The sequence below is a fragment of the Mycteria americana genome, chromosome 2 (genome assembly GCF_035582795.1).
Source record: "Mycteria americana isolate JAX WOST 10 ecotype Jacksonville Zoo and Gardens chromosome 2, USCA_MyAme_1.0, whole genome shotgun sequence".
NCBI lineage: Eukaryota > Metazoa > Chordata > Aves > Ciconiiformes > Ciconiidae > Mycteria > Mycteria americana.
In genome coordinates this window covers 37,945,399-37,963,718 of record NC_134366.1, presented here as the reverse complement: position 1 = coordinate 37,963,718, position 18,320 = coordinate 37,945,399, and the positions used below count along the sequence as shown (strand labels likewise).

General features: G+C 34.8%; 1 protein-coding gene across 1 annotated transcript in view; it reads left to right on the top strand.

The window, feature by feature from the left end:
• SKAP2 (src kinase associated phosphoprotein 2) overlaps positions 1-18,320 on the top strand; it is a 122,285-nt gene that overhangs the window by 24,798 nt on the left and 79,167 nt on the right. The window lies entirely within an intron of this gene.

The following is an 18,320-nucleotide window of genomic DNA, read 5'->3' as shown; positions in this document are numbered from 1 at the left end:
TTCATAACAAAGCATCTTCTGTAGATGCATATCTTTTAAAAGATAGATCAGTGGCTAAAAAAGTGTGAATATTTGTAGTAACAAATTGTTTGTTAATTCAACATTATCAGATTCTTGCTTAATTTTATTGTACTACTTAATGGCTTACTGTATTATTTATCTAATAAATAATGAAACAGTTTATGTGATTGATATTTTTCTGCAAACTCCATGCAGAATAGGTTCATAAAATATTAAATTAATTATTCCTACAATGTTTCCTTCCATTAAGACAGTCTTTTGTAGAATGTTTTCATTATATAAATTTTAAATTTGAGTTTGTATTTAAAAAAAAAATCTAGGCTCCATAGCTGTTTTCCATGTGTTTTATTTTGTATTCATTAAATTTAATGCTAAATACGACTGTTCTGAAGACATGAACAATTGAATATTTCAACAGTTAACAAGCTTGCTTTAGCATAGTGTCCATATTTTTGAGATTCGTTTATTGTATACATAATATAAATACCTTCTATGGATAATATATGGCAATAAATTAAGTATATGTACAAATAAATTAACGATGTATATTAATTTGTGGCACTAGAAGTTAGATAGACTTACTAGTGAATGATGTTTTCTGACATGATATGATGATCAAACTGTGCAGCTCCATCTCGAAATACAATTGCTGAATGAAAATATGCTTCCTGCAACATAGCACTCCACATTTTATGTTATCCAGATTATTCCCTTTGGAAACATAAATTGCTTTTATGAGGTATAAAATTATGTCTATTGCAGAACAGGGATAAGTCAAGTACATGCATAAGTGATAAACCTTCTAACCACTGATTCAGAATAATGCAATTTTTTTTATATCCAGAACTCTGTAAAATGTGTAACAATAATAATCACACTTTTTTTTTTTTATATTGAGCTTGTTGCACTTTGGCAATGTGACCTTCTGTTAAAAAAATAAAGACAAGCTTTTTTGCCTTCTGGTTGAAATGTAATTATCAGTCAAATTGAATATGGCTTTTAGAAAACCCAAGCTAATTTTCCAAACTACAGATGAATGCAACTTTCCATGTATTTATTTTTGCTTACAAACATAATCTTAACATTATTTCTAATTGTAACTTAGTAACATGGTACTGATTGCATGTGGGTATGTGACAAAACTGTATGACTATTTAATAGGAGATATGATTACAGATTTTTTTCAAAACAGTTAATCAAGAAAAAAGTGATAATGTTCATAAACCTAAATAATGAATGGCTGAAGAAAGCTGATGCAAGAGTATATGAAATACCGTATGAGTTTGTACAGATGGGTGATTAATTTTTAGCCTATTTTGGAAGTTATAATTATGAGAGTAGGTATAATAGCTGCCCAACAATATCTTGACTAATTCATTCCAGTTTAGGCAGAAATATAGTGCGTGTGATTATGTTACATTTAAGATGATTTTACCTCACTGGTCTTTCTATGTTTTATGATAAATCCTCTTTAATTATCTAGTGGGAGCACAGCATGAGGAAAAGTTGAGGAAAAGGTGGTAGATTTTGATCTGTAAATACTTTCATTTGAGAGGAGTGTTTCTGTTTTCCTCTTTGAATGTTCAGTGTGTCATTCTAAGACCATTTTGATTTTAATGTGTATAGTCCATCATTCAAGTCTGGCCACCTAGACTAAGTATGAAAATGTATGTTGGGAGAATCTTATAAGAGGTAGATTGATCCTTGGAGGCGCCATTTGTTTCAGTTCTCATAAGCATGAATGGGTTTGTTGAAGCTTAATACTGTATTTTTGTTTTTTAGCAGTCTGTTAATATTCAATATTTAAATCCTACTCAAGAAGCTGGATCTGTAAGGTAGATGTTTGATCTTACATGGTTACCAGTTTAGTTCAGCAGGGCTCTGTGCTGCTGTAAAACCTCATTTGTGTAGGATCAAGGCTCTCAGCATTAACAGAAGGGCCTAACTATAGGTAACCAAATTGAGGTGTTCTTTATTTATATTTGAGTCCGTTCATATTTTTATGTGAAACCTTTTATATACATTTTCTGCTAAAAAAACCCCCAAAACCAGACATTTACCTTTATATACCTGAGTTAGACTGCAAGGTTTGTATGACTTCTGAAAGTGTCACTATTTGACTTTGCAGTGTTACTGTCAAAATATAATTTGTGAAGGCACCCGCTTGGTAACAGATAAAGAATTAGTGTATTACGTGTACATTACAGTCATTGTAAAATCCTGGAGTTTTTGTGTGACCTTTGTCTAATGGTGTATTAATTACAAGAGAGATAATCCATTTAACAATAAGTATGGGATAACTGAATTAGCACAGGTCACCTAAAGGCCTTTTGTCAAATCTGATTGTTATGTTGTCCTTTTGACTTTTACCTTATGGTAGGCACTAACAAAGTATCTAAACTTTGATGGATTATAAACTCTAAACATGATATGTATTTTTCATAATGCTAATGTAATTTTCTAGGTACTGAAAAGGTCAAACCCCCATGTCTCTGTGTGCATTCTAAGTCTGTCTTTCCTTTTAATATTTCTTTTTCTCTGTTCCTCTGGTTCAAAAGTTCACTCAGTTCCCAAATGGCCACCTAATTTTCCAGTTATTCCCTCAAGCCATATGTGTTTTGGTTTCTTTATGGTTTATTAGGTACTGTAGGAAAGTAGCATAAGTTATATCTTCTAATGAAATTCAAGCACACTTCAGTGATGCTTTGACTTGATTGCTGGCAGCAATTAAATCACAACGAAGGAGAATGATGCATAGGCTTACATGTCCAGACACCCTACAGAAATTGGAAAAGGGATAAAACACAACAAAATCCCCAAATAAAATAACAAACCCAAAAACAAGACAGACAAAACAAAACAGCACTGCCAGGCACTCCTTTCTTAACTTGATTTTTTTTTTTTTTTTTTTATTGGCTAACAGCCTGATTGATAGCAAAATCATAACTTGCTGTATGCTAACAGGCAGAGTTCACTTGTAGGTTATTGTGAGCTGATAAAGGGTTAGATGGAGTTTTGATTTTCGCATTGGTCCTTGGTGCACCAGATTAATGGAATTTCAATGAGAGACTGGAGTAGTCACAGCTTTGTCAGAAAAACAGATGGAGATTCTATAGCCATGTCTGCTCATTAATACCAGTTGCCTGAAAGGTGTACTACTTCTCTATACAAAAGACTCAACATAATTGATTTTTGAGCGGGGTATTTTTTCACTTATTGATGACTAGGTTTCTTGCAACTTAAATGACAGGTTTTTGTATAGTACACTGTATAACAATGTTATGTCTTGTAAATTCTTACTCCCCTTCCATCTGTATTTTGAAGAATGTGTGTAGTGGAAAATATATGTCTTTATCAGTTAAAAACCAAAGCATACCAAAATACTTAAAAATTGAAATAGTAAGACTTTCTTTAAAGTTGGTAACAAACTTATTTTTGATTGAGACATTAATGGGGAAAAAAGTTACTGTCTTTCATTTAATTTTCAGGTTTCTTAGGATGGTATTAAATCTAGGTTCAATGCCACGCTGAAACTTTCCTATTTAATAGTGTAATCTTCTTTTATGATCTCAAGGGATTTTTTTTAACAGTAAAATTTTTTGTTTTATGGTATGGTAACCTGATTCCATAGTAGGAAATGCCATTAGTATTAAAGGAACAAACTTTCTGACTTCGTAAGTACTGTGAGTGAACCGACCACTTCTGAAGAAGATATGTCTGTTTAGCTCTGCAGGGAGTACGTGATTGGGTAATTACTGGATCTAAAAAGATCACAGTGAATGCTGTGAAAAAATAATTTAGATCATCATCATTTCTGTGGAAGGTCTAGAAATGTTGCCTTGAGCATGTAAAGATGAAAGAAGTACTAAAAATGTGTCTGGGGACTTGTATGCTCTTCACATTATCATATTTGGCTATAGCTTATGAATAAAATATGCTTTTTAGTAGAAAATTGTTAAATAGGGTGAGAATCTCATACTAAAAATTCCCCATAGTTGAAGTGGAGGAAGGTAGGGCCTAAGCAAGCAAAATAGGGGGAATCAGAATAAATGAAGGGGTTTTACTTTCAACTGTTTGTCATCAGAGCATGCTTTTCTTGATATAATTTTTGGATGAAACAACAGGTTTTAGCAGTTTGTTTTCATGCGGCTCCTCTGGAAAAGTTCGATACAAGCCTTTGCAGGCTTGAGTCAACTATTTTACATGATCTATAGTATTTCCTTTGCATGAACATCACATTTTGCATTTTGATTGATCAGGTGAGAATGAAAAATTGCGTGACTAAATTTTGTGTGCTGCTTTTGATATTTTAAGTCTCAAATACAAGTACTGATTATGTTTCTTTTTTTCTTTTAATTTTTTCCCTATTTGGTAGGCATAAATGTTTGAATACTGTCACTGAAGAAGGGTAGAGTTCAGCGTAAGACCTTATCTTTATGTACAATGCATATACAAGTATTTTCCTACTTTCTTCAACTACATTCCTACTGAGTTTATTTTTGAGACACTCTATTAAAGCAAAAACTGTGTTCCATCACTGAGCCAGTTAAGCAGTATTAGCAACTAAGTTAGCAAAGGTTGGAGAATGGAAAATGCAGCTAGGCTTTTTCTGTCCTCTTCTCTCTCATTTTGCCCTTCCTATCCCCCCAGTCTTGTATTGGTTTACAACTATTTTAGTATCATAGTCATGTACATGGAGAGGATGTTTGGTTGTTTTGGGGAAGACAGCATTGCAAGTGTACCTGAGTTGTTCTAGGAGATTAGTTATTTGCTTTGCAGTACTGGAGAGAGTTCCAAACTAAGCACATGACAGCCATTCAAAGAAGTGAGAAACTTCTTTATTAGTCTTGTTTTTCTCATAGGTAGATCTCTTTGAAGGCAGAAAAGCATGTATTTTCTTATATACTTATATATTCCTTATATCTCTTTAAATATTCAAGCTTGATTAAAAAAGATCATATTGAGGGGAGGTAAGATCTAGGTTTACAGGGACACTTAATCTTTGGTGAGAAAAGGTGACTTCTAATTTATGCTCTTACTAGGAGCCGGCAGGAGGGCAATAGCATCAGTGCCATGGGGAATGGGTGAAGACTGGACTTTGGCATGCCAACTTAGTTTTGAGAGGATGCTAGTTACTGTCAGAATTCTGACTGGGAAATAATGTAATTTACTATTTTGATATATGTAGGTAATTCTATGTTTTCATCAACAGTTTAGTAGACTCTCTTGCTGTGTCTGAACAGATGTTGTATGGCAGAGGAAATACTATGTATTGCAATGTATTATGATTTTGCATTTCTGGGACATTTCCAGCTGAAAAGGTAATACAACTGATCAGAAATGTTGCTTTCAGAATTCTAAGAAATCGTAATTAGCAACTCAATCTCAAGCAGGAGGACTGAAGTCTAGAATTTCCAATGTGGTATGATGAGGCTGTCAGAGGAAGGATGCATCACTAGGGAATTAGGCTGAGACACTTACGGACAATTTAGATGTCACCCAGAATACAGTCTTTTACAAGTTGATGGAACACAATGAAAAGTAAAACATACTAGAAAGGAACTTAAAATGTGAAGCGTATTTTAAAAATTCAGTTTATGAGGATATTGGTGCACATGGGACCATGTGTGCATAAATTCCCAGATCCAAATCTGTTTGCTTAACAAATGAGAAGAGAGTGCTAACTTTATTGAAATTGTCAAAAGCTGTGAAGAAGATCAACTCCTTGTTGGATAGGAGGGACCTTAAAAGTAGTCAGAGTATCACCTTTAGCATGCCCGAGACATTTCTTGGCAGACACCTGTCTCATCTTTCCTAAAAATCTCTGATGGTAAACTTCAGTCTTCCCCAGGCAGCTTGTTGCAGTGCTGCACTGTACTTCCTCGTAGAGGATACATACCGTAAACTCTTCTTGTCAGTCTGTTGACATTTGACTCTGTTTTGTCCATAAAGGACACAATAATGGTGTATTTCCTTTTTTTTTATTTCCCCTTCTGTCATGAATATATTTGAAGACTAAGAAGAGTCTTTAACTTTCCACATGTAACTGCTGTTGAAACCTTATGAAAAGAACAGGCAGCTGAAGTGCTTGCTTGTTTGTTCATTTGTAGGATCCACAGCAGTGAATATAGCAGCAATGACTTATTTTGGAGAAGCAAGAAGTTAAAAAAAAAAAAAAAAAGTGCATGTGAAATATGCAAAGCTAATTAATTAATTTTGATTTAAACCATTTGCACAGAACAGAACGGATTAATTTCTGATAGGAAGCAGAAGTTTAAAGTGAAATTTTGGCCTATTAAAGTCAACGATAAAGTTAAAAATGGCATCATGTAGGTTAACAGTGTGTACAAATTGATGATACTAAAACATTTGAACTTCTAATTATCATGATGAAAAACTTCCTATTAAACAATAAACCCCTGTGTTCTTTTAACATTTACCTTTCTCCCATGGGAGAGATGACATGGTTTGTTGCTCATTTTATTTCATCTATGTTGCTTCAATGACTGAGCAATAACAAAACAGCCATGTATGCTCCACCACTACACAGGACAATATCCACAATAAAAAACAAATAATGATCTGCTTAACCCATTTCTTCTTCATATTAGATCATAATTTTATTCAAGATATCTAACAATATTATGGTAAAAAAAAAAAACAAAAGAGAAAGCTGAAGTGCAATAGATTTTTCTATTTACTTTATATTGCTTGTTGGCCTAATGTTTTTCTAGATTGGTTCTTATACATCACAAATAGCTGAAATAAAAAGGAAGAGGGAAGATTTTCCTTCAGCCTCTCTGATATGTGATAAGCTTTTCAAGTGTGTTTTGGAGCCTGTTAATTATGGATTTAGGACCTTATTAATGCTTTCCTCAGCTGAGTGAATTTCTACCTTCTGATTTCCCTGTAATTCCTCTTGCTCCTGCCAAGCAGTAGTGGCAAGTCAGCTTCCATTACTCCTTACTCCTTCCCTCCCAGAAACAGACAGATGCATCAATCGTAGATGATAGCACTGCTTCACGCTACTTCAGTGGCACCTTGAGGAGGGTACTCTTCTAGTACGTTTCCAGAGGTGAACAAGTCCAACAGATTGTTGCTGCTTGGCATTCAAGGCAAGAGGCATCTTTGCTTCCTGATATCTACCAAGTATGACAGGAAAATGGGTCTGCGTCCAGCATGTACTATGCAGTATCCCCAGACATCTCAGGGGAGAATAAACTCTACAAAAACATAATGGTTTGTTTTAGGCTAGATCAGAAATACGTAAAACAGTGCTCTGTGTGGTACTTCATGTTTTCCATGTCAAGGATGAGGCCTTAGTGCGCCTGTATATAGGAACCAACTGAAAAAAAAAATACAGCCTTGCAATAAAAGTAAGTATTACTAATGAACAGAAAAAGATATTTCCCATATTCCTGTTTTTGTGTTTTAACTGATTACTATTTTCTGTAGAGGTGCAAAGTGTGTCTGTAGATACGCTTTGCCTATTTTCTGTCAGGCGTCATGCAATCCAGGCATTAATTTAGTGGATTTGGGTTTGTTTCCTTTTAAATAAAAGGGAGGTTGCAGTGGATTAATATTTGTGAATTTTGAGATTAAATTTGAATGGAAAAGTAAAAACTTTGAATGGAAAAGTAAAAACTATGTCATGAAAAGGTTTATTAAAGTGTTTTGCAAAGAAAAAAAAATTGTAAATTAAATCTTTATCATATCCACTATATGGGCAAGTTCATTATTGCCCTTACCAAGAAGATGTTGTGGGTACTGTTCACTGCTTAAAAATCTGCAGCAGGAACCATACTTCCTTTGGACATCTGTCACTAGACAGTGTTAGTTTGACTGATAGTTTCCTCAGTAATTCTTCATAGATGTTTACTTGGATTACTTACAAGAGTAGGACTTTAGAGTAGCAGACTAAAAATGCTGAATGCCATCTTTTCTCCAAACTAAATTTATTACTACAGTTTCTTAACTAATATTAGTCAGAGCCTATCCACCACTAACTGTTGCAATAATGACAGGTAATATCTCATGTGGATCTTAGCCCTGTCTTCTCTACTGCTGGTAGTCAGAAATAGTTGAGGCCCCATTTTGGGCCAGGAATTAGGAATGATCCTATACTATAAAATGGAGGAAAACCTCTTCTGGTCTAAACAAGATTTTCCTGGCCGCCTTCTGAATATGCTCTGTCTACCTGAACGCACATTCATTAAGGGAAAGTACATCACAGCCTGATAATAACATTACAGAGATATCCTAATCTTAATGTAAAACATCTTTTTTCTTGTTCGTCAGCAGTCAAATTTTGTATTTCTGTATAGGGACATGGGTGATGTGTAAATACTCACAACGCATATTCAAAGATGCAGTTAGTTTATTATGTGCTTCACGTATCTGCACTTGTGTATCACCACTTTGCATTGAAGAGGTAAGGGGAAAGGATTAGTGTTGAAAAAACGTGACTGGGGGCAGGAGGATGTTTGGACTGTGTACATGGCTGTGCTATAAGATGAAAATGGGATGGAGACAAGTGAAGTGAAGATGGTCCAAGTCTTTTTGGTAGGTAACATAAATTACTCTTTCGCAAGCATGGATACGGGAAATGGGCCTTATTATTACTGTTGCCTGGAAAAGAAGTTAATGGAAGTGTTGTCATTGACTTCAAATAAAAAAAAAAAATTAACCTTGCCTGTTTTCAGGTGGAGAATCTAACACATTCTTATAGTTCTGTCTATTTTGTGTTTAGTAATTTGAATATGTATGCATATGAAGGTCATGGGGAAAAAGTTTGTCTTTTTGATTCTAGAACAGCTTTCCTTACATGAAAGTAGGAGTGGAGTAATTTTTCTCCCTTTAACACCTTCTTCAGAAGCTTCCTTTAATACTGTATTTTAACAGAAAAATAATTGGTCAGACTACCACAAACTTTTTGATCAAAGCTTTTTGGAATATTTTAGCAAAATGGTTATTCTGTAATTGTGTGTGTAAAATAACTGCAAGTTAAGAGTTGAAAATACACAAAAGAATGTAGTCATAACATTGAGAAGTGCAGAGGTTTTTTTTTTCCCTGTAATCTGTATAGATAACGTTTGGAATTTTAGGTGGAAAATAAAACCTGCAAAATAAAAACTTTGTCTTTACTTGTTAACCACAACATATCCGCAAATTTCACTTGGAAATATGGACTATGTGATGCAGTTGATAGAGGTGCATTTAAGTACATATTGCTTTTTTAATATATGGCATACCTTTTTTTCTTCTGTCTCAGATCGCTGGAATCTTCCAGTGCTCTCATTCATTTGAGCGATATTTAGAATGCGGTATAAAAATAAATGTGAAAATGCCATAGTGAGCTGGTGATAATTGATTTACTCCGTCAGACTGAAATACCTCTTGTTTTCCTCTTCCTCCTCCCTTGGGCAATAATCATGGGATCAAGCTGCCAGTCTGTAGATATAATTTTTCCAGCAGTGCCATCTGGCTCCTTGGCACTGGAAGTTGTATTGGCTTCTTGGCTGTTTCCACTGATTTTTGTCAAATGTTAGTCCGCAGATGAGATGTCTTCTGCTGGTGGGTGCTGACTTCCACCATCCCCCCGCCCCCCTGCAAGTGCAAGTGAATATTGTTTTTTATAGGTGTTGTAAGGGACCACTTATACTGTGGTGTGTGTGTTTTGGTTTAGTGTGTTTTTTTTTTTTTTTTTTTTTTTTAAAGAATTTAGGACTTAATATGGTATCCCTTTGAGGAAAAATTAGGATTTATGTATCAATTGGCTTCCTCCACCCATGTTTAAAATACAGTTTCCCAGGATTTGTGTACTTTTTGAATAGTACTAGCATCATGTCCTTTCAGAGGTTTTTATAGATCTTCAACGTTAATGTAGAATTGTCTACTTTTTATTTTTGGGAACTTTCACTTTTTAAAGAAATTATGGATAAACAATAAAAATTTGTAGGGTCTGTGTAACAGATGAAACGGCCTTTATGTTTTGGAATAACCAGCCAAACGAGCTATCTTTTTTATCACAGAACTACCGTTTTATTTTTGTCAACTTTTCTTAAAAAAAATTTTTTTTTAAAATTTAGAAATGGTGGCTCGGTAGAACAAGCACATCTGAGTTGCTTTATTCTATTCAAGCCTTAGATGCATTTCATTGCCATACAAGGTATAATGACGGTATCGATAAAGACAAAAGAACGCTCTGTAAATAGTATTTTAATGGGGATGGGAGGCAGGAGGAGAATCCTCTTGAACTAAACTCTTTTTGTAATTGTTACTGTTCTTATTAATTTCTTAATTATTTTTTATTTTTATTTCATCTACTGGTCGGAAACATTCATTTAAAGAAAAAAAAAAAAAAGCCTGAGGATCTGAGGATCCCAACAAAATATGAAGAACAGAGTTTCAGATAAGACATTTTTATTCTGCTTTTAAAAAAATGGCTTTGAATATTTTGGGTGAATAAAAAAAATAAATCCAAAGCGCTTTCTATTATTATGTAAGTGGACTCTTATTAATCAGGACAAGGCTAACTAATTTTAAGTCCTTTTATTTTTTTTTTTTTTTACTTTTTATTTTAACCAGCATTTTCAAGTGCTGTACTCATCCCTGGGTGTAAATCTAAATTTTCTTTTGTGTTGAAAGTATTTTCTTAAAGTTTTTCAAGGTAACATAACCTTGTGAACTCTCAAACATGAACAATTGTGTTTAGTTGGCCTATTGGAATATTTTTATATTATTATCCCTAAAAGTAGAAAATAATAAGCACTATTTATTTATCATAGTCTTAGTACTACCCTAGTGTAATGCCTTTGTTAATAAAATACTATTAAACTGGTATTTAAATCATTATTATTGTGCTTTCCAAGCACTGGAGAAATTGTCCAGTACTGGAAATGGTAGGACTAAAAATCTTACATGGTGCAAGGAGAGCCTTGGTGAGGTTTTTGTAGCAGTTGGTTTGAATTAAATTTCAAGGATCTCTTGGTGTCTCTTTATAGTAGTCTTTAAAAGAAGACGACAATGACAGACAGGGTGTCTGAATGTGGCTCTCCTTATCAGTAACTTGACTCTGATACAAAGTGGGTATTTTTAACATATGAGTTCAGTTGAAAGAATCTATAGGAAGGGCTATAATATCAAAGTATGGCAAGCATAGCTAAATATGTATGATCTATTGTAATAGTAAAAGTGTAAGTCTTTAGGTTCACAGAATATATTCTCTCATGAAAGATTTTAAGGGCGTAGGTATATCATGATTTTCTAAAATAGCACCAAATCTTCTTTTTGTTCGTAACTAAATGTGAAGATAAAATGTTGCCGCTAATCAATTGTCTGGGATGCCACCTCATTAAGATTTACACGATCATCAAAAATGCCCGGAATTGTTTGTTGGCTATATCCTAACTCAAATATATAAAGGGGATACCACAGCATTTTTCTTTAGAATCGCAGGGAGTTCAGTGACCTTTTGTGGCAAATTATGTAGAAAGAAAATATTTATATTCATTTAAAATAACCTCCATGAAGAAATAGTCTCATTACCCTGTTTGATCAATTCCTTGCAGCCTGAGCTGTAGCATGCTGCTATTGCCATTGGTTGATGGAATACACTGAGAAGTGGCTAATGGTGATGGTGCTCATCAGGACAGGGTTCAGCCAGCGGTCAGCAACAAATAATTCAAGACTGTTTCTAAGTTTGTGGCTGGTGGAATTTGCTTCTTGCCCCAAGCCAGCAGCATTGCTGAGCTGGGCTATTTGATTAGAAGAGAAGCATATTTGCTTCTTAGCAACTGCACATTTGCACAACACACAGACCTATACTGCCTCCAAAGGTTTGCCTTTTGTGATGGTGGAATAATACTTTTCTGTTGATTGACAGACAAAAGACATCTTTGCAATGCAGAAGAGTTTACAACCAATTTTTTCTTTGTCTTTTGTAAACTTATCAGAGATGCTTCTTAATTTAGCATTGCCTGATGCAAATTTGTATATGCAGCAAGACTGGCCATGATTTGAACTCCTACATCTAAGCTATTGCTGCTATGCGTATTTAAAGGAAGGATGTACACTTACGCTTAATCATTGGTGTGTGCAGCTTTTTCCCCAGCAGGTCTACTTAATGGAAATTCATTTATACTGTATTTTGAAATAAATTTTAATATGTATATTACTATCTCCCATGCAGGAGTGGTATTCCTTTTATAGAAGATAATGATAAAGTGAAAGCTGTTCTATTCTTAGTGCTTTTTTTAATATATTAACAGAAGTGTGGCAATGATCGCAATTCTAATAGTGCGTGCACGTGTGTAATTTTCGATGTAACATTTCCCACAGGAAGTGAGTCTACAGAAGAAAATGTGTCTAGTCGGTAGAAGGCAAAGGTATTTATAACACTGGTAATCCTTGAAAAAAGACAATTTAGGAAAAAGAAAGCCCGAGATTTACAGTCCTAGGAGACCAGGGCAAGAAAAAAGCAAACTTTTTTTTATGGTTTTACAGCTCTTTTCACTCCTGGCCTGTATTTTATTGTGGAAGTTTCCATACTGCCATAGCGGAGCAATAAATTGCTGATGTGGTTACTGAAATGTTGCATGAAATAGTAAGTACAGTTAGTGTTAATGTGGATTTTTGATGCAGATATCTACTTACATATTTTCGTAAATGAAAGATATCTTTTAGCTTTCATAACTAAAAACAGTGAGTACTTTTCTAAGTGGATTTTATAGTCTGTTAAAACTGTATCTTTTAAGGGATAGGGAGAGTTAAAGCAGGAGTGCACAATAAAAGGACTGTGGGCCGTATTAGCATGGCTAATGTAAGCATCCAGGAGTTTACTTACTAATAACCATTTCAGTGGCAATTCAGAGCCAAAAGAGGAGAGGAAGAAAGCTCTCTGATATGGTGAGGCAATAATAAACCCCAGATGTCCCTCTAAGTCAACATTAAACCTACCAAAGTTTTAAGTCCTTTTTCAAGTAGGAATTCTTTTTTAGTCAGATGAACAATTTTAAATAAATCATAATCCAAAATTTAGGCTTTTTAGAGAGTTTTGGGGATGGTAGGGGAGTGAGACAAAATGAAAGCGATGAGGGGGAATCAGTGGCTGTTCTGGGGAACAAGTATTTGGCGTGTGCATACTGCTGAGCAGGAAGCAAGGTGTAGAAATGGGTGCAACTGTTGTTTTGGAGGCCCTGGAAGGGCTGATTGGTGACTGACTTCATTCTCTTCCTTGCTAAATTTGATGTGTGTATATATACATTTTTAGAAGGGTGTTTTAACATACTGGTAGGATTTCACAGTCAGTAGGCAGAGGTATTAGCTTTAGCTAAATTTCTGAGACTTTCAGAGTTGTGATAGTGTGATAAGGTGGCTGCTTGTTATGCTGCTGAATTGCCAAAGAGATGCTTACACCTGGTTGACTTATTTTTGTACCTTGATACCTGTTAAGGTGTTACCTGTGTTCTACACAGATATTATACTTCTTTTAATAATAATATGCACCATGAATTAGTGGGGTGTGTTTTGGTTTTTTTTTGTGTTTTTTTTTTTTTTTTTTTTTTTTTTAAATAACAGAGCCTTTAATAACAGAGAGCACTAGGCTTTTTGAACAGAGTAACTAAAATATGTAGGAATTCCCACATCACTACTATCAAAATACAGCTATACCTAGGGTAGAATGCAGTAGCTTTTACAATGGCACTATAAACAATACCCAGCGATTTAAGAGAAGGGTATGAGGAATATCTCACCTAATTGAAATGACAAGGGGGATTTTGCATAGGTAGATGCAATTATTCATATTGGAGGTGGGCCAGAATGCTGGGGTTATTCCCCTCATCTTGCTAATTAGGCTTTCAGTTTCATTAACAGTCATTGAGATATTGGGTAACTGGCTTGTGTAGGAACATAACCATAATACATAGAAAGAATATTTTATTTATTTATTTTTTTAGTATTCTGTAGAAGCATCTCTTGGATTATGTTAAGAAGTCTGTATAAAATTATTATGGATCATTTTTGGTTGTATAGCTCAAGATAGGCAGAAAAAAAGGAATGTTTTATGATGTGCAGAACACCAAATGTATGAAGAGTGAAGACAGCACAGCTATGCCTATTTTTGGGTAGACTGTGTGCCACAACTAAGCCACTACCATGTTTGTATTAGTGGCATTTTATTTTCCTTTTCCAAGATAGAATCTACAAGGATTTCTACCTTTACAAATGCTTATGTTGAGAAGGGAAATTAATCCAGTTTTGTTGTGCTCCCAGGATGTTTTCAAGCTGGGCTAAATTTAACTTTGAACAGGTCTGAGGAATCTACAATTCTTGTTGTCTTTAAGCCCTAATTTAGGAAATATAACTTAATGCATATGGCATCTTTAAATTCCCTTGCCACTCTAATACACTGTCATTGGATTGGATCCCCCCCCCGTTAATTGCCTTTGTCCTTTGGAAACAGACGTTTTGAGGGAGTTTTTGTTTGGTTTTGTTTTCATTTTTAGGGAATAATAATGAGGTGCAGTGATTCATACCGTACTGTGTTGGTACCAAATAGCTGCTTGCTATGTTTTGGAAAGAGCCTTGAGTGTCTGTACCTTAATTAAATCTCTTGGCCAGTCTTTTTTCATCTGACTTCTTTTCCAAGTTCTGTGATTAGTGTCTTCTCAGGAATGTCAGGTAGAGAATTTCTTCACTGTATCTGCAGTTAGTGATGATTCAGGTCTTACATTAAAAATAGCCTTCAATGGAGACCATCATGAATATAATCCAAGAAGGTGAACATATTGTACAAAAAGCAAATCTACTGAGTCAAAATGTTTAAAAACCTGAAAATCATCTGTGTGAAACTGAACAACCTAAAACAATGATAATTACCTTAAAACTGAGAAATAAATTGAGTAGCTCAGAACTGGAGTGGTTTAGATTGTTCTTTGGGCTCCCCCTGCCTTTTAACAATTAAACCAGAACAATGCTATTCTAAGATAGCACTGCTATAAAGAAGAGTGTGTTTACAACTTAACTAGTTATTCTGGTTCCCACTGCTGTACAGGTGAGGGCATAATTTGTCCTTTTGGTTTGGTACTTACATTGATGATCCTCCTGTAGTTCTTCATGGATCCTTTGGGACTGAGAGTCAGTTGTCTAGCTCTGATGGCTTTTTCATGTTAGTTTCTTCATCTGTAAGATTGTTCTAAGTAATATACCAGTGATTTGTTAATATTTTGAACAAAGTTATCTTTGTGTGTTGTATTTCCCTTCCATACCCAGAAGTAACTTCTTTTGCCAGCATGTTTTATTGGCTAATACATATACTATTCAATAAAATGATGTTCATGAAATAAGAACAAATAGAACAGTGATTAGTAATTTTATTCATTCAATATACCTCTAATCCTGCACAGAAGTGGGCTTTGGTAGTGATAGAAAGACACATACTGTTATAATAATGCATGAAGAAGTTGATCCTGGAGTCTTGTCCTTTAGTACTCCCACGTTACTGACTAGCTTCCATGTAGTGTTCTCTAGCACAATTTTGTCAAGTGTTTTTCAATAATTTGTTGTCAAAATATATTATTTTTAGAAGATCGTACATTTATGCGAGGAAATCTGACAGTGCATTAGCATAACTGTTGTAGATGCAGATACTTTTGTGGGAACCAATATCAAAAGGAACCTTTATAATAATTAGATTTTTATTTTGATACAGTTTTGTTGATGGTCCTAGATTAATTGGCTGCTTATGGGAGTTCAGTTTATGTACAAACTGAAGCTGTGCTTTAGCTTTTAGGGTGAAAAAATGAAAAAGCTATGAAAATTGGCTAAGTGCCAATAAATTTGTGTAATGTATTTTTCATGTGTCATCTTATTTTCATTGGATCAAGGCAGTTTTAGAATCCTCCACTGTATGTATGTGCCCTTAATTTGAATGAGTCCATGCTTCAGAGAACCTAAGCAGGATAAAAACAAAAAGTGGGAGAAAAGGTTTGGAAACAGATCTGCAAATATACTAGTGGAGGACCTAGGTGGTACAGTAGGTGTGTAGCAGGGACTGGAATTAAATCTATCATGTCAGTTGAAGTCCATAGAAATATCTTCCTCCTTTACTAGAAATGTAACTGCCAACTAAGAAAAAGCCCAGGTGGTTAGGGACGCAGTGGTATTATTCTGTGCATTGCCACTTACTTATTATTATTTCCATATTACTATATTCAGGCTTGAATAGTCAGCATTCTTTTGTTGTGCTACTTGTTTACCGCTGCAGGATACTCATGTTCTTGATGTGGGGAAGAAAGTGGAGTGACAAAAGCTCAGTTAAGTCCTTAAACTAAAACCACTTACTTTTTACAGTTGATATTTTGGTTTTTGAGTGACAGTGAGAATTGAAAAAGTGTGTGTTCAAACTGAGGGAAAATTTTGGCTTTGATATTGCTGTATGTCCTGAACTACCACCATTTTCAATGAGCTATTCGTATGTGTTAGATAACAGCATTTGTACCTGATCTGATTTTATATTTAAAAAGGAGGGGGGGAGAAGGCAATGTTATTAGGATCAAAAATTGTTTTTCTTGGAAAATAATTTCATTTAGATAATCAGAGTCATCTCACTGTTTACTGTAAAGAGCCTCTTTCATGGTCTTTTCCTCATCTTTTCTCTGTCAATCTGATGTATGCTATAGCAGTCACAGAAGAAAGTATGCAGTTTTCTGTGAAATGCATCAATCAGTACATATGTGACATCCTAGTCTTATACATGCTGTAACCTTCCCTCCGCCCCTTCTCTCTCCCTCCCTCCAACTGCTTACATTACTTTGAAAAAGTGTGTGTGTATAGGGGTGAGGCAGGGGAGAAACAGTGAAGTGACACAGCACTCCAGAAAATGAAATGTTTTTCCCTGTAAATATTTTTAAAAAAAATGTTATGAAACCAACAACATTTCACAGCATTTCTAGAAAGATGTGAATACTGCTTCTCTGTTATGAAGAGGAGCAGTGGAGGCAAAGTAGCTCTGACTTGTCCAAGATTGCAAAAGGGATCTGGTTAAGAGCCAGGACTAGTTCTACGTTTTCTAGCTCCTGCTTACATGGTAAGATCTCTCCGTTATGTCTCACACTTTCCAGCTTTCTGAAGTTTTTGACAATTTGAAATGGATATTAAAGGGACATAGGGTAAACTTTTTTTTTCTGTCCTCAGAACCACATCATTTATTAACAGATGTCATCCTAATGTGTATACAACTTCCATGGCTTTGAGTGTTATTGTAAATGGTAAAAAGACTGTCTTTGGGTTTAAACTGGTGCCGCCTTCTGAAGTACAAGAGGTGTTTGTAGTTTTGTATAATGTCTTAGTTTTAATAATATTATTTTAATATGAAAATGTTGGTGTTCCTTTAACTGTTTAGAAAACAGCATATTCTGCTCTGATTTTTCAATATCAAGAAAATAATTTAGATAATACAAGGTATAGGACCCCAACACCCTCCCCACCCCTCCCCAGGAGTTATAGCAGTGCATTAAACTGCTGATACAGACACTAAACCTGTCAGTTTTCCCTTACTGATTCATTTGAGGGTGTTGCTTTTTTCTTCTTTTGTGAAAAAGGTGGTGGTGCCATTTAAAGGCTGGTATATAGACCATACCGAAAGTAGTAAAGTACATTCTGGAGGCAATAGTATAATGCTTTCTATCTGAAAGATCACAGCTAACTTACATAAACTGGTGGAAAAGTTTATGAAAGTTACTCTTCAACTTGCAAGTGACTGAAGTGATTTGGCTTCACTTTAAAAACAGCAGCCTAAAACTGAGCTGCCTGAGTATTATCATTACTCCAAAGCAGCATAATTACCATTAGGAGAGAATTGGTTCCTTTAAAGGAAAAAATAATGAAGGGAAAACTTCTTAAAATGAGTTTTATTACATTTTTCTTATAAAATTAGCCTTTCATTTTGTTGATTAATGCTTGAGTTTAAGATTTTGATGTAGGCATTTCACCATTATAATTCTGAAATATGGGAAGTCCTTGAAAACATTCCCGGATTGCCTTCTGTCTGTCTGCCTTGTAAAAGATCCTTTCAGTTAAATGGACCATCCTCCTTAAATGATGTCATTAGCTTGGATTGAAAAGACATTGCCTGCAGGGAAATCATTTAATTGTCTTAAAGTGCTCTACTTCTGTAGATCTTGAAGCAGCACCCTCACTTCCATCTTTGTATCAGATAATTCATCTAAAATTCTGTTTTTAATCTCTGACGAAATATTGAGATGTAATTTCCACTTTTATTGGAGAAATTTGAGACC